This window comes from Lactuca virosa, chromosome 7 (genome assembly GCF_052849685.1).
Source record: "Lactuca virosa cultivar CGN04683 chromosome 7, Lactuca_virosa_CGN04683_v6, whole genome shotgun sequence".
Taxonomy (NCBI): Eukaryota; Viridiplantae; Streptophyta; class Magnoliopsida; order Asterales; family Asteraceae; genus Lactuca; species Lactuca virosa.
In genome coordinates, this window is record NC_136432.1 from 237,667,679 (window position 1) to 237,682,460 (window position 14,782).

The window sequence follows — 14,782 nt, forward strand, 5'->3', positions numbered from 1 at the left end:
CCACGCCCTGTGTTTCCGCTTTAGCGGGGTGTGACAGAAAATGGTATCAGAGCCGAAGGTTATAGAGAATACCGGTTTTCCTTTGGAGAACCACAACTATAGCCAAAAAATTTCAAAATGTTTTTAAAATATTGAACATACTACTAGTATAACTAATTCGAGTACACATTATTAGACTTTAATTAAGTATAGCCTGGCCAACTATGCTTAATTAAGGAAAATTAATGCGAGGCTGGAAACGGTTATAGTAGAATTATGTTCAAAACAATTTTCAACTTAAACTTTTGAAAAACAAATTTTTTTTCGGTGTGCGTACGGGCATTGCATATTATAGGCATTCATCTAGATACACTTAGAAACTAAGTGCACTTTTATAACAATGCCTTTATTTAGAAATACTCTTATCCCTTATCAAGTGATAGGTTAACCACTTAGGTTGTATCACTAGCCACTCTAGGAGCAATGCACTTAGTACTGATAATGGGTATTCCTCGGTAGCTATTGACTTTAGATGTAAGGTTAGTAGCTAGATATACACTAGTAATAATCTTAAGTCGAAACCTATACCAATTATTCCTCAATACATCTTCATCGTCTTCGTACTAGAGTTACAACTAGGAAAGCGTTCCGATACTGGCATGGATGAAAATTGGAGCATCGCGTAAGGAGGTAGATGAGTCGTTTCTAAGTAATCACTTGGATACCATTGGTGGGCATTCCGGATTCGACTCACAAGGAGACACAAAGGTTTAACCTATTGCTACTAATATGTGAGATCTTATTACTACGCTACGATTTAGCTTTAGGTTGTTTCCACCTTCAGGTTAAAACTTAACATAGGATATCCCTTTGACCTCTATAAAAGGCCACGAAACTGCATTGACACCATAAAACGTTTTTTCAAACAATTTTCTTGCCCTTTATCTTAGGGAAAAAGACATCGGTACTCGTCTTATACTCGCCTTGTACTCGCCTTAGTATTTAGGTACGATCAGCTACACTAATATACTTATTCCTTACTTCTTAATCTTCCATCGAAAAATTATTTCGCTTCATCGGTTTTATTTATCATCAATAAAATATTTTATAACCACTTCAATCAACTTAGTAGACATTTCTTAACAATGTAAGCAATATTCTCGCTAAAAATCTTTTGACAACTTGCTTTAACTTAACACTTTTCTTCAAAACTCAATTTAACCATTATTGGTTTTAACCTTGCTATTTCAATTTTATTTCAAATCCATTTCAATGGATAGATGTGTTTTTAAGGGATATAAACCATTTTAAACATTGCTTACCATTTTGACACGTCTTCGAAAAACTAGAAACATTTTCTTTTATAATCGTGTTTAAACTCTTTGCTATAAAACTTAAACATATGACGTTAAAGTTCATATTATGTGTAAAAGCTTCATCGGATCTTCAAACCACTTTTGTTTTAAGACTTTTGACTACCTTCTCATTTAGGCATTGTACTTTACTTAAATGTGTTTTTTTGAAACCCAACACGGTATTTTTACAACTTTCTAATTTAAACATGTTTATAAGAAATCTCTAATTCCTACATTTCCAACATACCTCATTTTTTTTATTTTATTTCAAATTAGTTTTATAATTTGTAAAGTTTCTAAAATTTAAAGAATTGAAAACTTAGTGTTCACTTTTAAATTTCCAGTGAGACACTTTCAAATAAAAAAAGTAATTATTCTTTTAAATATGTTAAGTATTTACCTTATCCGTTTTAACCATTGTTGGACCCCAGTCAAAAAAAAAGTCAAAATTGTCAGATTTTCAATTGTCATTTGTAGGGCTTCTTCTTTTTCACAAATGGAGTTTAACTTAATATGTATCTTATGAATTTTTAGCAATCCTTAGCAAACACTTTAGAACTCCCACATGTCTATTTAATCATCAATATACATCAAATATTGAAGTTTGAAATATATCTCAACTTGGTTTTAAATCTACCTATAGGTATTGTTCTTATAATTTTAACAATAACAATCATTGCCGCCGCTACCTTCCTTTTTCTTTCCCCCGCACTTGATTTCTTGCTCTCCTTATGACTTTAGATCTCGCACACCCATAATAGTAACATAATACACTGTCTAACTTTGTTTCTGTCTATTTTGCTTCTCCTGGTATCATGTTTGTACACATACATACTAGAAGTCTATCCTTTCGTTTTGAGCGATTAATACATGTATAGTCATGAGGCATACCTTTGATTTAGTCAACTTGGATATATTCAATTACGCTTTTTATCATATATATCTTGTTTTTATTTTGAAATCTACTATAAACAAGTGATCTTTATTTACATTTGCTCTTTCGTTCTAAGTTCGGAAACTTGATATAAAATGCAATTTTCATTGTATTTTTCCTTATAATTAGTACATAAGATGAATACCCTTATGCTTATCATTTTTCTATATTCGAACATTATATGTGAAGGCTATATTTCCTTATGTTCTTCTTTTCTTTAAATACATCAAAAGTTTTGAATTTTACGATTATCTATTTTCTAAATGATTGTTTTTATAGAAACACTAGACTATGAATGCACTATTTTCAATGATCGATATTTTTACTCTTTTCTTAAAATAGCATTCTACTTTGCAATTTTCAGTGAGTTCCTAAACTCTCAAACTTGTTTTCATAAGTATTCTGACTCCTCGTAAACTTGAATTTGTCCTGATTTTGACAATTGGACAATTTCTCAAAAGTTTAATACAAATATTTCTATACAAATTCCTTTAATGACGTCTTAAACCTTTAACCTTAATTAATCTTTATATTATTTCACTATTTTGTTGGATCGCCACACATGTATCTTCATTATCTTGGAATTATTACACATTTTGATAATAGTGAGATTAATTATCATTTATAAACACACATTTTGATAACAGTGAGATTTTTATCACTTCTAAGCACTTAAAATGCTATCTACACAATGTGATTTAATTTATCATAAACTTTCACCGCCTTCATTAGAAACAATGACTCTCTAATTATATATACTCTTCGAATATAGTTCTATTATTGTAAGAGTAACCGTAGTAGTAATTATAGCCTCGGAGATCCTCAATCATTTCGTAATTTATTTTGTGGACGACACTTAAATAACCTTTACATTTGAGATGTACCAAAACTTCGTTGCCTACCCTTAGTACGTATTTTTAGTAACTTACCCTCGATCGCTTCCCTTTCATTCGTGCTACCCCTTCTTATTTCGAAATATATCTTTTCCAGAGGTAATAGCTAACCCGGAAGTGAACAAATTGTTCCTAATCTCTTCTTTACTAGGCGGCGAATTTACACTTAGTGCTAATTTAGAATGCGACTTAAGCATCAATGCGGATTTAACGCTCAGTGCAGTTGGTGCTTCAGCAAAACTTCTACCGCTCTCTTAATTCAGATAATATCTAACTAGATGATCTTTTTCGAATAGGTCGCTATGGTTGGATCATGATTCCACGACCCAAATTTTCCATAATCTAGACGAACGAACTCGAATTAAGGAAACACTAACTTGACTATAGCTAAAGAATTGGGCTCTTCCTTTGAGGAAATAAACCCAAAATAATCAAAGAACACTTCAAGTCACCACCTCCCGAACGATACAATTGTATTCGGCTGAGTTCTAATAGAATACGTCACGAATTTAATTTCGGGACGAAATTCTTTCAACCGGGGGAGACTGTGACAGTCGTCAAAATTCGAGTCGGTTTTAGATTTGACTAAACTTAGTTGCACATATAGGCACTACACATACTAGACTTAGTAACTAGAAGCTAAGTTATAACCTACTAGAAACTTGGAAACAATTAGAATCAATGGATAGTGTGCATAGATTTCACATTGATATGTGAATTCTATAACTACTTAACTGTAGAGACTATCCATATTCGGGTCATTCTTTGACTCGAACACCATTTCATGAATCATATACACACATCATGCACTTGACCTAGTAGTAGAAATTAGGTCAAAGTCTCATAGAAACTTAAGTCAAAGTTGAAGACTAGGACTAGTATACTTGATTCCTCAATTTCGCTTGAATCTCGGAGTCACTACATAGAATGCCAATAAACCGATAAAAATAAATTACAAACATTATTTATAACTATAAAAGAGTTATAATACCATTAGATAATTTAAAGTCTCAAATATTCTATTTATTTTGATATCCAAAGATTTACAAAATCTCAAGACCCTAAAAGCCATAAAAACTCATATTTATAAACTTTAACCTTAAAAATTCTATAAAAATAATTATGAAACTTATAATATGATCTTATAATAATTAAAATTATGAAAATGCATTTAAGGAAAATAAAATTTAAGTCATTAACAATTGCCCTAAATTTATAAGTCAAAAATCAAGGTTTCATGAGCAAAAACTTGGTTAGGGTGTATATTTTATAAAAAGTTTGATATTTTTATAGAAATAAAATTTTTTATAAAATTAAAAGAGAGGGAGGGCATTTTACACTCAAAATCGTCCACCCTCTTCCCAAGATGCTTCCCCTCTTCCCAAAACACATAATCACTCCTCTCTCACACTCCATCTCCTTCACTTCTCTCTCTCTCTCTCTCTACACTCTCTCTCACACTCCACCATTTACCACACTCAAACTCTCTATTTCCCTCTCTAAAACCACGAAATTCTCCAGCCAAGAACATCTCTTAACCTTCAAATCTTCATCTTCTAGGGTTGTTCTTCATGGTAATCACGAAAATCCTTCAATCTCCTTCACTTTTCTTTCTAGTTTTAAAGGTTTTTCTTGCATTTCCTTGTTCTTCTACACCATTCTCTTAGAAAAATTGTGTGAATGTTCATTCACTTCAGTTTTGATGATGATGGTGGTAGATTTTCACCAAAAACATCTTGCATGTTACAAAATGGTGAAGATCCATGACCTAAACCTAAGTCAAAACCATGGAAATGCACTTTTCTACACGTTTTGGTGGAAAATCACCACATGCATCCAAAGTTTTCTTTCAAAAACGAATTTTAAACATTTCAAACTCATGAATGAACTTCAAACAAACATGCATGTGATGATCTTCAAGCTTAGAAGCTAGATCATCAAAGTATGTTGTTAAAAGCTTTCAAATATGTTCATGAAGGATTTATTTCCAAATAAATATCAAAAACTCCTTTTCTGACCAAATCCGATTTTTCCCAGATTTCTACCAACAAAATGAGATGTTCTACAAATTTCCAGAAAATAATTCATTTATCTTGAATTATTATAATTATTGAAATAAAATAGGTCAATAAATCATATAAAATACTTTCTGAGGTCTATAAATTCTAGGTAAATTCGTGGATGACCCCTATGCTACATAATGATGCCACATTAAATTTCATCGGTTTTTGCTATTGTTTAATATGGTTTTGAATTTTCTTTTTGTTTAGCCTCAATAAATCATAAAACCGCTTTAGATAACTTTAAAAGGGTATATAATAATTTTCGCAGCTTATACTCTCTGTGGAAGACTTAGAAAAATATTTTCAGAATTTTTCATAATGCATTCCTATTTTTCCCCGATTTTTGTATTTATAATGGCCTAAAAATAGAAAAAATAGTTCTGCTCACCCAAAATTCATGAAAATTTACCCGAACACGTTTTAGTACATTAGGAGGCTACATAAAAATGTTGATGATTTTTCTCTTCTGTATACTATTTTTCTCCTATTTTCTAAGATTAAATACACTTAAATACACAAAATCGGATTTCAGTATATAAAAACCACATTTGGTATTTTTCCCAGATTATTTACTCTGTAAATGAAGTGTACAAAAATTTTGGTAATTTACTTTAACTGTTTAATAATTATTCTCCAATTAATGATTATTTAAGAGGATAAAACAAAGAAAAATAGAAAGACTAATTGAAATATATATTTTATATTTTTCACAGCTTCTACATGTATAATAAAAGTGTTACCAAAAGTTTGGATAATTTTGGAAACTGTTTTCTATTTATCCCCATTTTTATTAGAATAAATGCATAAAAATCATAAAATTGGGTTAAACAGTTTAGAAACCCCTTTTTATATTTTTCTCAGCTTAAGTATGTATAATGACATTGTTATAAAAAGTTTGGGGTATTTTCATAACTGATTTCTATTTTTCATGAATTTGTATCTATTTAGAGAATTAAATATATGAAAAATGGTTATACATATTCATAATCCATGAAAATTTATCTAGAAGTCTTTTAGTACATTTAGAACCAAAATCTGAAGTTTGGTAATTTTTATTAACTGTTTAGTATTTTTCATGATTTTATGGTTATTCAAGAAACTAAAATCGTGAAAAATAGTCAGACAAATCAAAAATTCAAGAAAATTTATCTTGAGGTCTTTGACTTCAATTAAAACTAAAGTGCAAACTTTGGGAAATTTTAGAACTAAATTAATTTAGTTTTTGAATATTTAATCATTGGAATACCTCTTAAAATGTTAAATATTAGCATTTCAATAATGAGAAATTTCCACTTAAATTGTTATATAACAATTGATTCATTGAAATTAAATTTTCACAGAAAAATGTTTGTAACTTATCAATATTAAATTTTGACACACTATTGGCATAATTCTATTTGTAGTAGTATGTATACTAGCGTTAGATTTCGATTAGAGACTCATTAGTATGTAACATTGTTGTAGGAAAACGATAGTGGTACGAGTGGAGCGTAGTTCAAGGCACCATTTGCATCATCTCAATGCATATTGTGAGTATTCACGCACTCCCCTATTTTCAGTTTTTATGTTTTGGGGTGGAAAAGCATGTCCCGAAAAATTATTATTTGAATGTTGTATTTAAATTGATTTGTATCAAACATGATTGCTATTTTATTGCTATATCTCTCTATGTATGTCTATGCAACACGGAACATGAGAACTTATCGTACTAAGGCCCTTCCCTTATCTCTAACCATTAACTCTTTGAGCCAATGGTCATTATGGATAGCGCTATTAGGAATTGACAACTCCTCACTCGCCCTATTGCTGGAGTGCATGATACCATATTCATCTATGGAACGATAAGCATAGATCTTGATAGGGCTTCAGTCATAGGTTTGGTTGAGACTCATTGTTTGCTCATACACATACAAACTCTTTACTTATTATAGAAATAAACTTGTTTATTATTTATAGCAATGAACTTTGTTTCTCATTACAACAACGAACTTTTATTATTGAAAACTCATATACATATTTTAGCAATGAAATTGTTTGCTCCTTGTAGCAACGAAATTGATTGCTCATTTTAGCAATGAAACTTGTTTACTCGTTTGAGTAACGAACTTTATCTTCCATGAGAATATGAATGTTGCATGTTATTTGGGCAACATACCTTATCTCTCATGATGACAAAGAACTTTGTTTTTACAAACTTATTTACTCATTTTAACAATATACTTTTATTATTGGAAAATTTTATCAAAACTTTGATTTCAATTCATGGAACCAGTATTATTTTGTTTATCTGTGAGTACTCACCAACTATTTTTATAGTTGACGCTCGTTTTACATGCTTTTTCAGGAATCATCGAGTAAGTGGCACTTAGGGACACTTCACTTTTAGGAGCATTCACATGTGTTGTATTTCAATTTACATTGTAATTTCTTTTAAAAGTTGTTCAAACCCATTGTGAATTTGTAATGATTTTTAATACTATGGTTGGTGTTGTCTTTTAACTTTTGCGATGAAACCCTTTGTACTGCCACGCCCTGTGTTTCCGCTTTAGCGGGGTGTGACATTATTCTGCCCTGAGAACATGTCTACGGAGCAGGCACATGTGAGCCGATACTTGAGCATTTTGAGGAGGGATATTCGGGAGTTCGTGGCGAACTCATCATATCGGACATTGGTTGAGCTGCAGACCAATACCAGGAGGAGGGAGATCGAGCTGGATACCCAGACGAGGGAGGAGAGCGAACCTCAGGGGAGAGACATGAGGCCAGTGCAGTCGCAGCTGGTAACCAAGCAGTTCAAGCCCGGTGATTCTAGAGCAGGAGGCCAAAAGGGTCGCACTTATGGAAAGTGCGGTAAGAGTCACGAGGGATCTTGCCGGTCGAGGATTTGTTTCAAATACGGCAAGGAAGGGCATATGGAGAAGGATTGCCTCAATGGATTTTCGGTTTGCTTTTATTGCAACCACACTGGCCACAGGAAGGCTGAGTTTCCTCAGCTCACTCAGGGTTCAGCTCAGACTCCTGCTCATGCTACCTTGAGTATTATTTATGGTCGGTCGGGGAAGGCCGAGGCTCCGAGAGCTCATGGGAGAGATTTTCAGCTGACTGCTGAGGAGGTCCGTGCAGCACCTGATGTTGTTGCTGGTATGTATCTCTTTATTTATGCTAATGATTTGAACAGTTTATGCTTATTTTGTGTTTCATGTTAGGTACTTTCCTTGTAAATTTTGTGCCTGCTTTGGTGCTATTTGACTCGGGTGCGAGTCGATCCTTTGTGTCTTTATCCTTTAGTCGTTTTTTTAGCATCAGGAGCGAGGCCTTAAGTCGGCCATTGAGGGTTTCCATAGCTAATGATCATGCGGTTTTTGCTACCGATATCTTTTGTGGATGTGTATTGGAGATTTTTGGTGTCGAGTTTCCGATTGATCTGGTGCCGATAGCGATCGGGGATGTATGTATTATAGTGGGCATGGATTGGTTGAGCCGATTTGGGGCTTTGATTGATTGCGAGCGATAACTGGTGACGTTTCAGGACTTAATTGGTTTTCTATGGGCGAGTATGGGTGCCATATGCGGGTGGAGCCCGACGGATTTTGATGGAGGAGGCCCACAAGTCATGGTTTTCTATCCACCCGGGGGCCACAAAGATGTATCTAGACCTGAAGCACAATTATTGGTGGCCCTGCATGAAGAGAGATGTGGCATGTTTTGTAGAAATATGTTTGACCTGTCGCAAGGTCAAGGCGGAGCACTAGTTCCCTCATGGCAAGTTGCAGCCTCTAGAGGTTCCCCTATGGAAGTGGGAACAGATTTCTATGGATTTCATTACCAAGTTACCGAGGATTGTGAGGGGTGCGGATACTATCTGGGTGATAGTGGACCGGTCGACAAAGAGTGATTACTTCTTAGCTATAAGTGAGAACTCTTCTGCGGAGAAGTTGGCCGAGATCTATGTTCGAGAGGTGGTGGCTCGGCACGGGGTGCCGACATCTATTGTGTCCGACCAAGATGTGTGCTTTACTTTCAGATTCTGGAAGAGATTTCATGAGGAGTTGGGTACCCGACTACATTTTAGCACCGCGTACCATCTGCAAACGGACGGGCAGAGCGAGCGGACGATTCAGACGCTCGAGGATATGTTATGCGCTTGCGTTATTTATTTTGGTGGGAGTTGGGACTCCTACCTTCCCTTGGCTGAGTTTTCTTACAACAACAGCCATCACTCCAACATTAGGATGCCTCCCTTTGAGTTATTATATAGGAGGAGGTGTCAGACTCCTATCTGTTGGGGGAAGGTCGAACAGAGAGTTATGGGGAGCAATGAGATAGTGCTCAAGAGGGCAGAGCTTATCCAGCAAGTCAGGCAGAGGTTGCTGATGGCCCAGATTCGTTAGAAAAGTTACGTAGACCGGCGGCGTTCTGAGCTAGAATTTCAGTTCGGTGACTTTGTTCTCCTGAAGGTATCAACATGGGAGGGTGTGATCTGATTCAGGAAGCGGGTCAAGTTGGGCCCCAGATTCATTGGTCCGTTTAGGGTGGTTGCTCGAGTGGGAAACGTAGCTTATCGGTTAGAGCTGCATGAAGAGTTGAGTTAGATTCATAACACCTTCCGTGTATCCCAGCTGAGGAAGTGTGTAGTCGACGAGACGGTTGTGGTCCCTTTAGAGGATATCCAGGTTAATGATCTCCTGAATTATATTGAGAGGCCAGTGGCGATCTTGGATAGGAGAGTGAAGACCTTGAGGAACAAGGTAGTGAACATGGTCACAGTTCAGTGGCAGCATCGTAGAGGTTCAGAGTGGACTTGGGAGTCGGAGTCCGAGATACGTGAGCAGTATCCAGAGCTGTTTCCAAAGGATGAATTCGAGGGAGAAGTCTGATTCTGGTGGGGGAGAATCTTCACATCCCAAAAGGAGGTATAACTCATCGCACCTTAACCTTTTTTATATATGTCAAGATTAGTTCTTATTAAGTAAAAGGTGACATTCAAGTACGCGGGGCGTACGCATGAGTACGCGCAGCATACGCATGAGTACGCGCATCGTACTCATGTACTTAGTATTGCCGTGGAGGCCACCTAGTACGCAAGTCGTACCAAATGTCACAACTGGAAATTTCCAAGAGCAAACTAGGTCTAAACTTCAAACCATGTACCAGTAGATTCACAATGTAACTTGATGCAACAGGATTATGACTTTCATGAGCCATACTTGTATGGGTTTTATTTAAGTATGTGTGGTGATAACCCATGTTAGTTTAAGTTATAATAAGCTAATACAAGTTAACAAAACATTAAGGAGTAAAATGGATCAATAAAAGTCAAATGAATTACCTTGTTTTAGTGAAATCAACTTTAGGCTATGTACCCTTGAATTTGCGATCACATAGGACCGAAAACTCCTTCATGGGCTCACATAGGACCGAAAACAAAATGCCTAAAGTCCATTAAGACCGTAAACCCAAACTTATTGGACCGAAATCCCATATTTTGGTCCATTAGGACCGAAATCTCTCTTTTGTGAGTACATATGTGAGATTTCGGTCATAGTTGGCAGTAAACTCTTTCTTTTGGCCGCAAACCACTTCAATTAGGTAGTAAAATCCTTAAATATATTCATATCTTATCATGATTCAGCTTCCCAAGATGATATGATTCAATTACCAACGAAAACATCACCTCACCTCCTCATAATTACTTCATATATAAGATACATAATAGAGTCCATTCGTCATTTTTCACTTCCAGTAAACAAAAACCTTACCCGTTCTCTCTCAAGTATCAAACTCATTTCCTTTCAATTACAAGATCCAAATTACTCCAGGAGACTATTGCTTCAAGTTTGATTTAAGCTTTGGTAAGTTCCTATAGAATCCTAATGTTTTCACAACCATTTTATGATTATTACCAAATATTCACACATTAATATGTGTTTAAACAGTAGGATATGGTTATCGTTTCGTGTTCTAAATCGAAAGTCACCGTTTCTATCCCGTTAACAAAACCGCTATCACACTCAAGGTGAGTTCATAACCCTACATTTTTCAAGGCTTTTTCTACGTTTTTAGGGGGGGGGGGGGGCGGATACAAGTAACACACAATAATATTTTCGTTATAACGCGAACATTTTGAATACGTTACTATAACTATTTTACGAAAAGCATTAAAAACACAAAATGATTTTACTATCAATCGCGTGTGATTTCACGAACAACATTTTGATAACCATTACATTATTCGTACAAATATATATGTATATGTATATATATATATATATATATATATATATATATATATATATATATATATATATATATTTCAGATACAAAACGTTCATTTTATCGAAACTTTACAATTATAGTTTACGAAACTTTACCCCTTTGTAACCCGTTGAGCAAAGGGTAAAAACGATATAAAATACATATATCGTTGTTTTGCGACACTTTCGACATTATCCTGGAAATATGGGATAACGTCAGTTACAAACATTTTCATTTCAAAAACACGTCCACTCGTTGAATAAATTTGTGAGACACTGTCTTCATCGTACGTAATTAAAGTATACAGAAAGTCCTATATTTATAACCGGAATCTCCGATACGAGAGCGTGATAGTTGTGTATAGATCTATACGGGACTAATGATCCCACACCCTGACTACTAGCTATAGTCAGACCGGCAGGTTATGGGTGACAAATGTCATAAATAACTTGGTTCCTGAAGAACGACGATGCAAGTACTGCATCTTAAAAGCACGGTTATGAAAACTCACATGGGGAAACGACTATACGTACACTTTACAAGAAAACGACTACGACTCATTTCTACTGAATATATTGAATTTTCTGGAATAAACATTATCATTTTACAAGTGAACGACTTACATTTCATTTATTAGAAACCCTAATATTTTCTTGTGTCCCTATTTAAGGAACATGATGGCCTTATTTCTAGCCACCATTATCAGCCTCCAACCTCCCTTAAACCCTAATCTCGTTCCTCTAGCTTCTGAGAGTGTTTGTGACTCTTTTGAGTGTTCTTGTGAAGCTTTTGGTGAAGAAGAAGCCTTGAAGGAAGGATAGTTGGTGCTTCGAGCTCTTGGATCTAAGTTCTACTTCAGTTGGTGCATCTTCCAGAGGTATCAAATTTAAAACTTGTTCATTGTTTTTTCTAGTTCTTGTTCTGGTCCTTTTTATGGTTTTATGTCCCAAGTATGGAACTTTGTGAGTTTGATGAGCTCCAGAGCTATTCTTCTATCCTTTTAGGTGTATTAGAGTGTCTTGATCCATAAAAATGAGTGCTTGGACGTCTAGATCTCTCCATGCATGACTTGTATGGTTTATTGTGTTGATAAACTTAGAGTTTTTGGGTTTGGGTCATGACTAGCCTTGCAAAGGCTTAAAGTCATCAACTTTATGAATTAAGAGGCCTTATTTAGCTCAGATCTATAGTTGGAGTACTTGTCATAACGGATTAAGACCAAGAGAAGTGGGAAGTGGGATTCCAAGGAGTACGCCGTGTGTAATCCTAGCTACGCGTAGCGTAGAGTTGAAAACCCATGTCACATGCTTAGCCAACAGTATGCCCAGCGTACCCGCTGGGTGTTGAATTTCGTTGACTTTTGAGTTTTGGGTCAATTTGTGGACTTTTGACCAAGTAGAGGCAAAATGGTCTTTTTACCCTTCTGAGATTTAGTTGAGAGGCTCGGTCTAGCATTACGAGGTTATTAATATTATTTATTAATTAGAGTTATATATGGCATATTTTAGGCAGAGTATAGACCGGCAGTTCGGGTGCGAGATTTATTTTATTTTCTACGTGAGGTGAGTCTTCTCACTATGCTTACCGTGTGGTAATTAATGTGTGACCGGAGGGTCTTATTCGTGTTATTAACCGGAGGGTCTTAATTGTTATATATGTGCATTTTGTCTTTGTGACTTTTGTTGTTTTATTATTTTGGGTGTGTGTGTGTGTGTGAATATATATATATATATATATATATATATATATATATATATATATATATATATATATATATATTGAGTTAAGACCGTAAGGTCCATACCGAGATGTGAGACCGGAGGGTCCTTATTGAGATATAGCCATGAGAGGCTAATTATTTGTGGATGTTGTATTTTGGGGAACTCACTAAGCTTCGTGCTTACAGTGTTGATATAAATGTGTTTCAGGTACATCTCAGGATCGCGGGAAGGCGTCGGCATGAAGGTACACACTCGCCTGTTAATGAGGATATATGTGGATTCTGGGATACTCTGACTTTGTTTTATGATGTTATCTATTTGACATTTATATTTGACATGGGTTGGTGTTAAAACTATGTTTTTGGGAAACTTAAAAATGAAAATTTTGTTTGAAAATTTGAGTTGTTACACCCACAAATCCCCTCTCGTTCTGAAAAAAAACATAATGACGGTGCTTGGAAGGAGAAATACTTCTTTGTGATATGTGATTCGATCCTTGGTGGGGATTCCCTGCCGAAGACCTAGGTTAAAAAGGGTAGTAATGATTTTTCCTTGTACTGAGGATCCTAGAATTCACATTTCATTATTTTGTTTGATGTTTTGCAGCTTTCAGTTTGAAGAACTCATCCCTGTCACCAAGGATACCGAAGAGAAGATAGAGAAGCTTCTCGTTGTTTTTGCAGCTGATAGGTCTTTCAAGTTCGATTGCTCTAATCACCAAGAAGGTTCCTCAACCACTGCGTCAATGGCTACTAGTAAGAATCCTTGTCTTGCCTGTGATAGTTTAGAATCAATGAGGATCCTGAATTAATGAGGATCCTGAACTAATGAAGATCTTATGTGATGTGTAGGATCCAAGGTTACTCTCTCTAATGCCTGATTTGCTCTGACTGATTTCGAAGACGATATGTCCAGTGGCCTGATCGTAGTCAAGAGAGAGAAACTGCCTTGCCTCTTCCTTTTAAGAAATCTCACATTGATCTTACTGTGAAGACCCCAAGCTCCAGTAAGAGGAAGACCTCAGAAGCCACAGATCTAAACCTGGAGAATCTCGGATCCGAGGAGGCGCTTCAAAAGTTGTTTTCCTTTTCCCAAGTTGTAAGTGTTCGTGTGACATTAGTTTCTGATTCCTACTTGTTTTCACTAACGCCATGCTTATTTCAGGTTTCTGCTCACGTTTCCCAATCAGTAGTTGATCTAAGGATCCGGGCGGAGGAGGCTGAGCGAGTTCTGAAGGAGCGAGAGAAGGAGTGGAAGGCGACTAATGAAGATGTCCTCAAGAGGGTCGAGCTGTTGAGAAAAGAGAAGGTTGAGAAAGAGGAAGAGCATGTTGTTAAGATGGAGGAGGTGATTGTGGAGGTGAATTCCAGTGCTGTCATAGCTGTTTGGGAAACTAAGATCAGGTTAGCTGAGGATATCGCCAATGCAGGATCCTGGGATCTGACAGGGTGGCGTGAAGCTCTGGCCAAGTTAAATGGTATGCTTGTGAATACCAGTCAGGATTCCAAAGGGCAGTCGTCATAGGTGGGTGAGGTGGAGAAGAAGAACACAGGCGATCATAACCAGCTGACGGTTTTTTTTC